The 15,111-nt window shown below is 46.9% G+C and overlaps 2 pseudogenes; one reads left to right on the forward strand and one right to left on the reverse strand.

Annotated features, from left to right (window-relative positions):
• Nucleotides 1-1,834: 1,834 nt before the first annotated feature.
• LOC120848670 lies at nucleotides 1,835-3,634 on the reverse strand (annotated as a pseudogene).
• A 6,929-nt stretch (nucleotides 3,635-10,563) lies between these two features.
• On the forward strand, nucleotides 10,564-12,914 carry LOC121837536 (annotated as a pseudogene).
• The last annotated feature ends 2,197 nt before the right edge of the window (nucleotides 12,915-15,111 follow it).

The raw sequence follows: 15,111 nt of genomic DNA on the forward strand, positions 1-15,111 counted from the left end.
TTTTGGTTAAAACTAAATTTCCTACAAAATATTTCGGTCCACGTTTGTGTATGGCTGGATTCACACGGGAAAAAAGGAAATGCAGATGAAATATTGTACCCAGGTGACAGCAAGCCCCATTTAGTTGCTTAATACGTAGGAACACTTTTTATTTATATATCTATCTTTTTTTTTTTTTTTTACAGGACGAAGAAAAAAAAACCAAACAACTGGATCTGGGAAGGGGACCTGGCCCTACTTCTATGATCTGCATAGATTCCTTGGGGGTCTGCCGGTGAACGACCCAAGCTTAGTGGACGACTCACTACCTGGAGATGCTTTGCATGTATTTCAGTGATCTCATATGCTTTAAAAAATGGCTCACAATTTTTTTACCCGTTTTGGTTTCAGGTGGGCTCTCTGTTGGAATATTAAGGGCCCAAGAAAAGATTTTCTCTTTCATTAAATGATGCTAAGAATTAATGACGTTCATAACGTGCATTAATTTCTTCCTACACGCAAAAAAATATTGAGAAACACGAGCAGCCTTCGCCTATTCAACTCGCAGCCAGAATAAGTGACCACATGACCTGGCTGGCGTTTATATGCCGCCAATGTTTATCATAATCACGCACTGGGGTTGGCAAAGCACAGGGCATGTGCTGAGCTCCAGACGTTGTTAGAGTTTGACTGCTTTCGTCATTCTTGGATTGAAAACGAGTCGCTGCCCAGTGCTTGCTCAGGCTTTCATTGTTACAAGCTTAGGTTGAGTTGTCTCCAATCGTCATCACGAGGTGCACCCCGAGGGTACATCCAAATTGTGGTTCCCACGACACATCGTCAAGCTTTTCAAAGCAGACTGAAAAAATTGTCCGCTTTTATTCTTGGAATTGCTACGTAACAACACAATTTCTGGAGTCATGACTTCTTGTTCGAGTATCCTTAGGTCATTCTAGGGACAGTATTCCTGCAGAAAGTGAAAAACATTCAAACCAAATATCGTTGCATGATCCTCTTTAAGTTATGCATGTATCCTTAAGTCATGGGCCCTTCTGATGAGCACTCATTGGTTTTTATCAGGAACCTGAAGACATCTCTCCTGAGGAATCACAGGAGACGGTGGATCCTCCTGAAGAACTTGCAGTGGAACCACCACAACAACAAAAAGAAAGTCCTCCTGCAAACAGGCAGAGCTCGTCATGTTGGTCCTCGAGAAGCAGAGGGCACAGAGACAAGAACTTCGAGAACGAAGGAAAAGAACCCACAGGGACCGGCAGCGCCAGTTTGCGATCATGCAGGATTTGAATGACGTGCAGCGAGAGTTCCTCCAGTTCCTAAAATCGAAAGCTCAAAAGTAAAAGAAGTAAATGCTAAGAAATAGCCTCCTTTTTATTTGAGTTTGGGTTCCAAGCATTGGCATACAATGCTTGCTTTGATCGTTGTTCGGCCTTAAACCCAATTGCAGACGTTTTGATCAAGGCGGGACAAACACAAATTGTTTGGGATAAACGTCAGACCCAATAGTATTTTCTAAAGGTTCGAGTGAGTTGATGATGAAATGTGGGTACAATGCTATTATCCTAAAGATGTGCATCACATGCGACTACACCAAAATTTAGTAAAATAGCTTTCTTTCAAAGAGACATATCAATATAGGCAATCATGGTAGAAAAAAAAAAGATTGGTTCCTTGCTTATTACTACACCTGTGGAGAATTAGGACACTTGTTTGTAGGGATGTCGTGAACCTGACAAGGTTCAGCTTTCTTGAACTTTCTATGCAAAGTTTGACTGAGGTGAAACATCCTAAATGCAAGCACAGTTTGCCTGCCAGGGAAAGGTCAACGCTGAACAAATTACAGTGCCTCTGCTGAAGCTTGGTTGCGCTTGGGGGGTGGGTTAGCACCAAAATAGGCAACAAGTGCAGTGCGCACCGCAGTGCCACTGTCCGTCTTGGCCTTGGTTTTGCAGCTTGGCTGCTCCAGCTTGTCATCCTCCTCCACTTTCCGGGCGTCCTGGATCCACTGCTTGTCCTCATTGTCGTTGAGCGTCTCGCGGACGTTGTGCAGTATGCAGCACGCTCGGACGACGGCGTTGACATTGTCAATGCGAACCTCCATTCGCTTGAAAACGATTCTGAATCGAGCTTTCAAGCGCCAAAACGCGTCCTCCACAACACGCCTGGCCTTGGAGAGGGCGTAGTTGTACTCGCCTTCGTCCTGAGGGTGATTCGAACTGTGGGGAGAAGGGCTTCATCCGGTTCCTGGTGAGGGGAAATGCCTGATCGCACAGGACGATAGGTGGTATTTCTGTGCCACCAATGCTTCTTGGCACAGCCACCTGGTAGTCCTCGAGCAGACGCCCCAACGGGGATCGCCTATACACATTGGCATCGTGGCACTTGCCAGGGGAGCCCACGCTGATGTACCGAAAAAGGTACCTGTGGTCCACCAACGCCAACAGGATGACGCTGTACCTAAAAGAAAGTGACCATATGTGAGCAAGGAACAGCAGCAGTACTGCATGAAACAGATCTAGCTAAATTGTCTGCTCCTGAAATTGCAACTTTTTGTTAAAGAGAGCCTCTCAAGCACAGGCAGCGAAATTGACACAGCCATCATGGGTGCCCTACACCCACGGGCAACTTTCTGTGGCTATTAAGTCTATTGTAAGGAGAGGGTGCGTTCATCATTTCGCACATGCTTTCCTCCTCCCTTCGTTTCAACACACAAAGTTGTCCGCGAGTGTAGTGACATCATGTCTGTAATGCTGAAGAAAACGAGAATGGTCCCTGGTGTGACTGCGCCAGCGTATATTTTTGGTTTATCCGTATGTTTGAGGCACGAATTATTAAAATTGCTTAATTTTTCCAAGGACCAAATTGCACTGAACGGCCCAGCATTGCTTGCGCGAAAGCATTCATTACCCCGTAATTGTATATGAAATGAGCAAAGTTACCCCGAGAAAACGAGTGTCACTGTTTGCTCACCAGCCTTTGTAATTGCCGTAGTCGACAGCCGAGTCTTTCGGCGGCGACACGGGCAGGTGGCAGCCGTCAAGAGCACCGATGGCGTTGGGTGCTCTTGACGGCTGCCACCTGCCCGTGTCGCTGAAGAACTTGCATCCTCGTTCCTAATCATCGAAACCGTTTTGGCCTCCAGTTCCTCAATTACAACGTCGCAGAACTCGCGGTAGCTCTCGTTTACCACCGATTGTCCCACAGCGATAAGGTGGCCGATTGTCCGTTCCTCCGCCGTGGAGCAGAGCCTGTACAGGCTTATGGCTACTCTCTTTTCCACTATGATCGCAGTTTTCATGGCTGTGTCTTGCCGTTGCATCGACGAGCGGCAGACGTCCACGAGGTACCGGAAGGTGGTTGAGGACACACGAAAGCAGGCACGAAAGTGTTGTTCGCCCAGCCTAGGCAGCGTCTCCTCAAACCACCTCCCCGACCGAACGTACATTGCCCTCTCGCGAATGATCCTCGTGAACCGTTGAGCCAAAAGAGCGGCGACAGTGAAGTTTGTTGCCACAAGCTGCTCCTCGAGTTCGTCCGCTGCCTCTTCGGTGGCTTGGATGCTTTCCTCAAGCTGATTAAATTCGATCCGCCGCTGATGGAGCGACCACAAAATGCCCATGCACTCGTCATTGTCCATCGCAAGACACTCGTCGCCGTCAGTCACTTCTATCACTATGGCGCGATGTTTCACGGAGAGTTTTCGATCACGGACCACGTTTCGCACCTGCAACTCGATGATTGCGACCACTCAACCTGCCTCGACCGCGTACCTCTTTTGGATTTGGATTCGATAACACGGCCGGCACACACCAGCTAGACATTCTAAAGAAAAGCAGATTTTTTACCTCCACCATGGAATAAAATTAAAACAAAATTATTAATTGGTTTTAAAACGATATATTCTGCTTCTAATAAAGTAATGCATGTGTCTCAAACCTGTTCAGACAAAATATTATATATTGCTCGTTCGCCCCTCGGTTTAGCCTGGCTATCTCCGGTGCAGTAGACATCAACCCTAAACCCTCCGTTTATTTGCCGTGTGATCACGAGCGCCTTTTAATACAGGTACCTTAAGCTAAGGGACCTAAGCTACAGGTCCTTTAGCAGCCCGTGTGAATGGGGTACATCTAAGACGTCCTCTGTTTTCGTTTTTAAAAGGGGAGAGATGTGTGGGCAACCTGGCGATTCCAAGCGGTTGGCCCAGGCTGCCCCTCCGACAATCATAAGTGGTCATCTTGACCACGAGGGGGCCAAGGGCAACTGGCCACGCGAGCGGCGCTCCGCCGCTGATAAAAGACCTTCGCAGCGGATGCGCGGGGGCTGTTGGGATCGCGGCGCAGGCGATAGCGGTCACTAAATGTTTACGTGTTGTTGAACCGGTGTGCTGTGTCATTCTCCGAGACGGGTAGCAGCAAGGGAAATCCCACAAGTTTTATGCCGATACATGAAAATCGCGAAATAACGCGAACTAAAAAAGCAATATTCTGTTTTGGCACCAACTACTTGTGAGCCGAAAACAGGATTGTTATAATAATAATAATAATAATTTTATTAGCACATACTGAAAGGGGTCCATGTGGTGATGTGGGGGGCTAGACAGATATGTGAAAACCCTTACGCAGATTGCCTGCCAGCCCGCCACCACATCTGAAAAAACAAAACAGACATACATATGTAAAGAATATACACACTACAGAAAGTACTTAAAAAGGAAAGAAAAGATGGGGGAAAATATGTATTACATTATGACGAGGCTGCCACCTGCATCCCATACATCCTGTCCAGTTTTTGTGACTCTGCCCGTTTGACAGCAGTGTGCTGCGCACGCTGAACGTAATTGTCAGTTGTCAGTTAATGCTTCAACTACCTCGTTGCATGAATGGAAAGGTCAAATTAAACTTCTCACTTGCGCAGTGGACTGCGTAAATTACTGGTCGACCGTCTGTTCATGAGGCAGAAAATATCGAAGAGAACCGCACTCGCAAAGGCTCACAAACCCACAGTTACCGTGTTGTCTACTCTGCACCTCGCCGTAACCGCTGGTTGTACTAAATTGTACGATGGTAACCGCACGACTGCTTGGCGTCTACTTGCAATCCATGGCCCCGTCGCGTTCGCGCGCGTGCGCAGGCATTTGCCGAAGTTTCGCTGAATCTTTGTCAAACTTTTCTTCAAGATTTCGGCATGTGCCGAACTTTGCCGAATCAGAAGTTCGGCAGATTCGGTCCATCACTAATTTTTATGGCGCAGACGATTGACCCCTAGCAAAAACGCTCACGCCGGATTGGCTGCTTGGCAACGCGCGGGGAACTTTTCGGATTCGGACGGCGATTGAACGCTCGCAGCGCGTTAACCGACCAGCCCGCCTGCGTTCGCGCCGCTTCGCGGGGGCAGTATGCGGCTACTAATTACAAAACTATTGACCCGCTAAGCCCCCCCCCCCCCCCCCACCCCCCACCCCTTGTACACTTTGCGGGGTCCAGACGGCAACCCAAGCCCCACCGTCTCCCATGAACTTCCGTAAACAGAGTGCCATACCATTTACTTCAACCAACTTTCGACGACAACATTCTTCTTTTTTTCCCGTGTTAATCACAGAAAAGAAATGCCGTAAATATCGCCAAATGCCTCGACAAAAGAAAATATTTGAGAAAATATAAAAGAGGAAGTAAGCGCACACCGTGAATCGAACCCGGGTCCGCTGCGTATGAGGCAGATATCTTACCACTAATTAGGGTCTACGCTACCGCTTCGGAAACTCGCGTTGCAACCGCTCCACGAACCATCCAATCCGGCGTGAGCGCCGTTGCTGGGGTGTGTATGGCCTGCGCGTTAAAAATATGCCCCCGCGGGTCGGGGGGCGATGTCCTTGGCATTCCTTGGGCACCGCCGGCCAGTCTTTGCCCTGCCCAGTAGCGGCGGTTTCAGGGGGGGGGGGGGGGGGGGGTGCAAAACACATGCCTTGCCCCCCCACTCTGGGAACTGGGGGGTCAAGCGCCCCCCTTGCCCCCCCGGTTGGTACGCCCATGACACCATAGAAGGCCAGGCGACCCTGATGGCAGCGTTCTGGAAGTTCAATGTCAAGTATTCTAAATGGTGCCTTAGTACAGCAACTGTTATTGAAAGTTTTTTTTTTTTCAGACTGAATGTAACGAAGTTGAGGCCTACTGCCATTATGTTCATGAACAAGTACAATGATTGGATACCACAAACGTTGCTGCCAGATTAGCTTTTTTTTCTATTCCTTTAGCTTGAAGGTCATCGGGTGGGTAGCTGCTTTTTCTTACAGGAGACGAGTTTCTCTGGTATGTTTCTAGTCATTTCATTTATTTCTTTCGGTAACATGGTCTTTCAAATTTGTGATTTCTTAATTATGAATAACTTAAATATTTTGTGGAAGGTAGGGCCACAAGAAAGAGGCATATTTGATTATTCGTAGCAAAATAAAAAAAATAAAAAAGCACCTGTTACCATAACTTCAGGGGCGTTTGCATACCAACCGACGTAATCCACATGTTGTGCAGAAAGTTCTGTTTTGGAATAGCGGCATCCGGGTCGTCTGGTGGTTCATTTGACTTTCAGTAACCAAGTCTCAAAGTCCTGCGTTCATAGCCCGGGAGCCCCCCATTTGGAAGTTGTCACCTTCGGTCGGAGAGCGCGTTCGGTTTACCTGTCTGCACTGTTATTGCCATACAACAACCTCGTCATTTGAGCCTTCAACCAATTAGACTCGATGTCGTCACCTCCGTTTCTTTTTAGGAGAAATGAAACAGTTGTTTAACATATATCCTTCCAGGAAACAGTGCAATACCCGTTGGTCGGCGTTCGTGCAGGCGGTCTTCTGTGGTAGAGTTTTGAACTGCATAGTCGATCCCGGAAGCAGTATAATAGCCGTCGGTCGGCCCTCGGGGAGGCGCGGCGCCACATCACCGCTGAAACGCTACAAGATATTCCGTATTTCTCCTACCATCCTCTTACAAACAATCGCGTGTACACATCAATGAGTTACTTCTCCGTATACCAAATGTAAATCGCGTTTCGATATGTACTTTTTTTGTAGGCCGTGAGACTTCTACTTGAATGCGCTTCTGTTGCGTCTTCACACTAGTTTTCTTCGGTTTTTGTTTATCGTTTAGTTGTATGAGTTTACCTCATGTTTCAATATTTGTTTCTTTCAATTGATTCTGCGACTGACAAATAAATGTTATTCATTACGCACTGGTGTTTTATTAAATAAATTGCGGTAAAATCAAAATACTTCTCTTACATCCAATACAGGAGTTTCATTTCACTAGACTCGCTACCTAGACGTTGTCACGCATAAAACTTGAGGGCGTGTCGTATACACAGTCTACTCGGTTTTTCTTAACCATCCCAACTCAAAATTTGCTTCCGTTGATGCAATAAAAGTAATGTCAGACTGCCAACTCCAATAATGTGGGTTTGGGAACACGTAGAGGTTTGAGTTTCCATTGTGCTTTTTACGGAATCATCTAACTTGCCATAGGCAAGTAGTGATACATAGGCAGGAGAACAACTCGTGAGATTACGGCTAGGCGATTCCTCTTCGTAGTGTCTTGGATGGAAGCCATAAGAGGGCGCCACCGAGATATCTGGGCGCTAATGTTCTGTTTCACCTTGCTATGGGATTCAGCGGAGGCTACAAACCATCCCAATAAATCCAGGGCTGTGGACGTACTATACGTGACTATGTGACCCCCCTGAAGAAAGGACTCGAACCACTCCGTGCCGCTGGCATCCATTTATCTCAGAACGACAGATACCCCGGGTGCGCTAGCCAACGAGCTCGTGCGTCTTGCCGGCTCTCGTCTTCTTCTAATCTTCAACAGCCCCGTCGCAATCACCAATCTCTATTATGGTATAGACGATTGCAAGCTGGGCGACTGGCCACCGCCATGTCTCTGCTCGAGCAGGCACGCCCGTGCGATTACGAGCTTGCGAAAGCTACGTTCACCCGCGCGTTGCACGCGCTTGCACGCATGGGGCACCACTTGTGGCGCCATGCTTGCAACTGTCTATACACCAACACGCGGGCTTGACGTCACGGAGCTGCGGCGGCGCTGCGATCGCGCCGGAGCCGGGGGGTGTGGGCAAAAGCGCGCACGTTTCGCATGGGCGTCATAGCACTTCAGCATGCCGCGAAGCTGTGTGGCCGTTAATTGCACCTAAATATACAAGACAAGGAGCGGAGTGAGTTTCCACAAGTTCCCGGCAGACTCTGAAACGCATAGAAGGTGGATAATATCCGTGGATTGAAAAGAATGGTCGCCTCGCGCGAACGACCGTTTGTGCGGCAAACACTTTCTTGGAGGCAAGCGCGGCTTCCATTTCAATCTCCGTCCCGAGGCTTGCATATGTGCAGGGAAACCGTTGTCTGATCGAGACCACCCGGATTTTGTTTCCACGCTGTTCGCGCACAACGCACCCGGGCACCCCCCAAGCGCTCGTTGGAGGCTCGCTACGCCCGTGCTACCGAGCAGAAGGGGATCGACGACAGAACGGCAGTGTTGTAGGCGTTACCAAAAAAAAAAAAGTAACGAAATACGTTACTCGTTACTTGCAAATAAAAGGTACGCGTTACTGAGCTACGTTATCTAAAAATAAAAGGACGCGTTGCAGCTACCGATAAAAAGTAAGGCACGTTACTTCTGCGTTACTTTTTTAAATTATGATGTAACACATTTTACGGTTTTGACGATACAGGTCATATATCAAGAAACATTATGTTCATGCAGAAACTGAACATAATTACTTTAGCTCAGTTCACGGTTTCACCTAAATACTTACGAGAAAAAACGCAAAGAAAAACATGGCTTGACGCCTAAAACACGGAAACAATTGAAGTGTAATTTCTTTAAGACTTGGGAAGTAGTAACGACTAACGTAACTACGTTACTTGAAATAGTAACATAAGTACGTTACCCGTTACTGTGCCGAAAACGTAACGAGTAGGTTACTACGTTACTGCAAAAAGTAACGCGTTCCTGGTAACGCCGTTACTTGTAACCTGTTACCGCCAACACTGCAGAACGGACAAACCTTTACTGGTTGTAACGCCTTGTGGTCATGAGGGTATGAAAAATATTATACTTTGACTTGAAGACGCTCTGTGTATTTAATAAATTAATGAATACACACACTTCCGCAGACCCACAGTCTGCCGATCCCGCCGGCAGTGCGGAAACCGACTCAATGTAATCGTAGACCTCGAGAGACTTGTACGCCTTCACCGTGTCGGCCGTGAACTGGCTTGGCGAAAAAACTCAATAAACGACGACCTGAGCCGTCGACTTCCGTGGCAGCAACTTTACGTCGGAAGTCCAGCAGGCCTTGTTTACGGCGTACGGATCCTCGTAGGCAACGCCGTCCACGCACAGTTTGTTTCGATACCGCTACCGTTCAGGCTCGGGCAACGAGCTCAAATAGTCGGGCGTAGCATACGACATACGTTATGAGGAAATACGATGCACAAATAAAGATACAAGCGTCCATACAACGTCAACAACGAGCGCACGCCATAGAGCGCAATGGCAAAAACACGGACAGCCGGGCTTCTTTTGCCCACATAGCTACCGCGCATGCGCGGCCTTCCGGCCGTGTTGGTAAACAGAGCCGCTCCGCGTGTCGGTCTAGGCAGACCTTTTCCGCGTAGTCGTCGCCATCTTGCGTGTTGCAGCGCCAGCCGCGCCGTCTGGCGTACGGTTGTTATGCGCCCATTTTGGCATGCGGAGAGGAGCGTTGTTCCTAGTTCCCGCCTTCTCCCCATTGACCCCGTGCATCGTATCTTCATTGTTTTCCCTTTAGTGAGTTCTTAATTTGTTTGTTATTGAAAGTGTGAATTATTCTTGTGTTCTGGTGTGTTTATTCGCCTTGATGGCGCCCGTTGTTGCGTCAACAGCGCCGAGAGGTTCGTCGCCAGCGTCGCCGGCAATCGAAATCGGAGGTATGTTCACTTTTCCTGAGCACGTTTACCAGTGTTTTACTCTTCGCGTGTTGTTGTTTGTGAAGAATGACAGTCTTCTGCGAATGACTGATGGAGGGTTTCTATGCGCGAGCGAGGGTGACCCTGGGCATAGAAGTATCGCCGTTTAATCGTAGAAATACAAGTTGGCGACGCGGGCCGAACGGTTTTTTGTTATGGTGCACCGTCCGTCGAGGTACGATCGCCAGTTACCGGGACATCTGTACTTCGTATGACGCCCAGGTGCGTCGGAACTATTCAGGAGATGGGGGTGAAAGGGGGGGGGGGGGGGGGACGACGATTTTTCGCTCCCTTTTTCGTATTGTTTCGCTTAACGTATTTTAACGGGCGTCGCTACCGAGCAACACACAATATTATAGTGCACATCCTCGTAGGAATGAACGGAATGAAAAACAAAACTTGAGTAGCCAATAACAATCATTACACCCAGGGTCTTATATTTGCACCACAAGCTGCAAAATTCGTTCTACATTTGACTTGTCGAGGCCTATTACGGCACTTGTAGATGTCTGTTTCTATTCTGCCTATTTGCTTTTTTATGTGCTGATATTGGTGGAACTCTAATGTCACTAACTACCATTTCCCTAATTTTGTGTGGAATCTTATTTTCAGAGAACCGCCTTTACCCACATCCAAGCTGCATAACTACATGGGAGAACAACCTAAAGAAATGGCCAGAAATTCGTTCCCCACAAATAGTTTACTATCTTCTCAAGACCAAGGCCTGCGACTTGGAGGAGGTCAAGGCGTACAAGAGCCTCGACTCGTACAACTACGTACAAAGCGGCTGGGTCGGAGCATGGCTGGTGCATGAGATTGACCCGTGCACACTTCTACTGAAAGGAACTGTTCAAGGTTCACAGTCTGTGAACAGGCCCAATGATGCATGGATTTGCGCGAAGAAAGACGGTGAGGTGATAACTGGTGGGTGCACGTGCATGGCCGGCAAGGCAAGAGTTTGCTGCCACGTCGGGGCTGTCTTGTGGAAAGTGGACTGTGCGGCAAGTGCTGGCCTTACTGGGCAGGCATGCACCGATGCCGCAATGAACTGGAATCGGGGGACCAAGAAGAATGTTATGCCAGCACCCCTGCACAACATCAGCTTCCGGCTCCAGAAAAGAACTGCCAGGGCAGTAGAAAGAAGAGGGACTGAAGTTACGGAACCGAAGCAGGTCCATTCCTTTCGGGACGACCAGGAGCTCCAGGAGTTTCATGCAGCAGCTCCGTTCAAGAGCCTATTCTGCATACCAGGCAAGTATGAGCTATTCTTATAATTATTATGTCAAAACTCTGCGTAGTGAGCTTATGTGAAGTTAATTTTAAGTGGAAATGGCAGGTTCATTCCCTCTGGTAACTACCCCAAACATGTGGAGCATTCATTTTGTCATGAAACAGTAGGGTCAAAGTAGCTGCCATATTCGTTTATTAATTGTCTAATTGTTAACCATTTGGAAGTCCAGTACCCTGGTCCATTTGGCAAGTTTGAATTGGGGCAAGCTCTGCTAACAACACTACTCAAAAACAATTGTTCCATGCCCCTAAAAAGATGACGGCAATATTTAACAAAATAAGATCAGATGTGAAGCTTTACACGAGATAAATAACAAGATTAGAGCTCAAGGGCAACCCTAGAGCTTAAGCAATCCAGCCTATGTGCACTACCTTAACAAGTGTACTTAGTGCGTACATTACTGTTACAATAAATATATAACTCTTCCATGTTGAGCTTCTACAGACCCCCTTTTTTAACCACAGAACTTGTTCCAACTGGTGAGTCACTGACCAGTCAGCTGTGTCTGCCACCCACTTTGATTTACCAGCATTCTGGTATCAGCAGAAAACACTTGAAAATAAAATACTCTGCGATATCAAATAAATGCCAACACCATTTTGTCCGTCCTTGACACATCAGGTACTATTTCTAAATGCAGAGATCACCTAAACAAGCTGCAAACGAGCTAAGGATGCCTGTTATCATTTGTTCTTGCTTTTCTAATGTAATTCATTGATATGAAGTTGTATGTTTCGTTTTTAATAAATTCTGTTTATATTGCAGGAACGCTTTTGCATGAGACCATCACAGCCTCTAGCCAGCCCCAGGCTCATCCAGTTGCCAAGGTGCCCGACCAGGCCCCAAGCCACCGAGACCATGATAGGGCAGAGACCCTTCCAGAATCGTGCCCAGCATGCAACTTATTTTATAGTGACTTTGTTGTACTAACTAGTACTGCAGCTGTGCAACTTGAAACTGGAACACGGGGCACTACAAATGCCTTGTGGAAAGATTCACGGAAGTTGCGCATCACAGCATCCAACGTTAAGTGCGTACCAAAGATGATAAAAACATCTCACGAGAAGGCTGTTCTAACCCTGACAGGCGGTTCATTCCATGGAAATGCTGCCACTAGACATGGACACATGTATGAACCTGTAGCGCGGCAGGCGTTCATTGTAAAGACAGGGTTCACAGTTTCCCTCTGTGGAACTGTAGTTTGCAGTGAGGAGCCCTGGCTCTCTGCTACTCCTGATGGCATCATCGAAAGTCAAAATGCCATTCTGGAGATAAAGTGTCCAGAGGTGCAAGACTGCAGGGCAATGATTGCCACTAATAAGAGGTATGATGTCCAGAGAAAAGATGACACATACACACTAAAAAAGACTGGAAGTAACGGCTTTTATAGCCAAGTACAGTACACAATGCTCTGCACAGGGAAGCAGCTCTGTTTTTTGTATGTGGGGTCAAAGAACAGTGATGTGTTGTTAGAGATTTCTTTCGATGGCAGCTTCATTGCTGAAAACACACCTCGGCTGAGCCGGTTTTATTTTTCTTCGATGTTGCCGCACCTTGAAAAGATGCAAAGGGGGGGGCAAACTGAACATGTGCCTTGAATACAGGTGACTGGCCCTCATGTAATCAAACTTTTTCCAAAAAGTGACAAGAACAAAAGGTGAGATAAATGAAGCAGCAGGTGGAGCAGTGACAATGCTTCATACAACAAGCCAGTGTTGACTGTCGCCTGCTCGCCATGTTTTTCAAGGTTAGACGAGCTGTGAAGACTGTGCCATTTGTCTTTCACATTCATTGAATTATTTCATATACACATACCACAAACGGTCAAGCAGAACAGAAATCAGTAACTTGCAAGTGTCCAAGAAGTAGAAAAACTGATAACTTTGGAAAATCTTGAAATGTACAACACATCAAGGACAGCTTACAAGGCTTTCGAGACCAGCGTCCTCGCCCTCGGCTATTGCATGCGTTGTCAAAGCTGAAGAGGGGACCACCGGTCCCAAACCAATCTTGAAACTGCACTTGAAGGGATGGTGAACCGAAATTTTGATATCAGAAAACATTGCAGGAGCTGTAGGCGGGAGACTACAATCCCTACAACACTACTCGTAAAATGATATCCCGAATGGACGGCCGCATTTTTGGAAAAAGGTCGAGATTGGACAATGCGCGTGATGTCAAGATGTCTCGTTTCCTCCTCTTCTCACTTCGCCCCCTCAAGGCGGCGAGGCGGAGAAGACGTGAGGCTGTTCCTTCTCCTCCTCGGAGAAACGAGACGTAAGCACATCTGTCAAATGCGCCTCCTTTTCCTGAGAAATACGGTCATCCATTCGAGATATCGCTAAACGAGTGATGTTTTGGTGTTTGTAGCATCCCGTTGCACGCTTTTGCCTCCGTGTTTTGTGGAATCCAGATTTCAGTTCAGCATCCCTTTAAACTGGTTAACATTTTAAGATTATCCTCGGCTAAGCAGGATCTTTTATTTATTAATATGTTATTTTTGTTTACGCTAGTACACATATCACAACGAAAGAGGTGAAATAATTGGCATGAGTAAAAAGAGGCATGTGAAAAACCTACTTTTTTTGCTAGACTAAGTCCATAAGCCAAGTTTTATCCTTTGCATCAAATAAGAATACTAACACTTTCAATCTAAAGGGGAGGTGAAACAATTTACTACACAAACATGCAGCATATCACTTATATTTTGTTTGTATCAACGCAAGTAAAAGTAAATGCAGACTTTCCCTAAAATATTGTGATTTTTCATGTTCTCGCGAAGCAAAAGCCAGATTATTTCTCAACTTGCAGCAGCATGTGGCAGCCATGAGAAAAATGGCCCGAAGTTACCACGAGCTACGCCACAGTGAATGAGCAAGTTGCGTGTGTAAGCGTGCCATTCACCTGAAGTCAACCAAATTATCCCCTTCCGATGCTTTCATGACAAGCGAGCAAAAACGGATGTCCATACTTATGTTTTTTCACTCATCCAAGATTGGCTACCTGCCACGACCATTGCCGATGCCGACTGGCTATAATGTTCCGAGGCGATCGAACCAAAGTTTGAAAAGTGTTCCTATCTGAGGCGAAAGGTCCTCTTCCCACCGATGAAAAAAGGAAGGTCACGAACATGCTTGAGAACACAGTGACTCAGTAGACAGTGTAACAGTTGTAAGATACCATGAACTTCAATTTGTATTATTTTTACAGCAACAGCTCTTAGCGAGATCCTGCTGGGGGAATAACGTTGACATCCTGCTCAAAACTTCACAGTGCCTCGAGCAAATGCACAGCTAGTGAATGCATCAAAAAGCAACGACCACGTGATCAAAACCACAAACACTAGTTGAGGGCCAGGCATTTGAAAGACATGCCTTACCGTTCTCACTCTGAGGGTGGATGTAACAGAAACCCCACTTTTTCCGGAGCATGCACACGACCATCCGAGCAGACGAACTTGCACGTTGTATGTCTAGACCTTGGAAAGTTTGTAGCGGGTCCAAAGAAAATGACTTTTAGTTACGGCACGGGAGTGTAATTGAGAGCGGAAGTGGTGGAAAAATTCTCAGAACTGTGCTCAGGAGGCAGTGCAGAAACGACAATGATGTCACAGTGTTGGCGAATTACGTGATTGCTGAGCTCCTGTTGCTGTGTCGTATGTCGTGCAATTGTGGAAACCCACTATTGTTAAAAAAATATCTAGTGCACTTAAGCAATGAAAGGTTTTTGTTCTGAAGTTTCAAAATTGTTCCACTCCCCAATTAAGTGAGCAAGAAAATAAACAAAAAACTTCCATCCTGCAGACAAGAGATCAAAACAA

This window comes from Ixodes scapularis, unplaced genomic scaffold (genome assembly GCF_016920785.2).
Source record: "Ixodes scapularis isolate PalLabHiFi unplaced genomic scaffold, ASM1692078v2 PGA_scaffold0__279_contigs__length_252992795, whole genome shotgun sequence".
NCBI classification, from domain to species: domain Eukaryota; kingdom Metazoa; phylum Arthropoda; class Arachnida; order Ixodida; family Ixodidae; genus Ixodes; species Ixodes scapularis.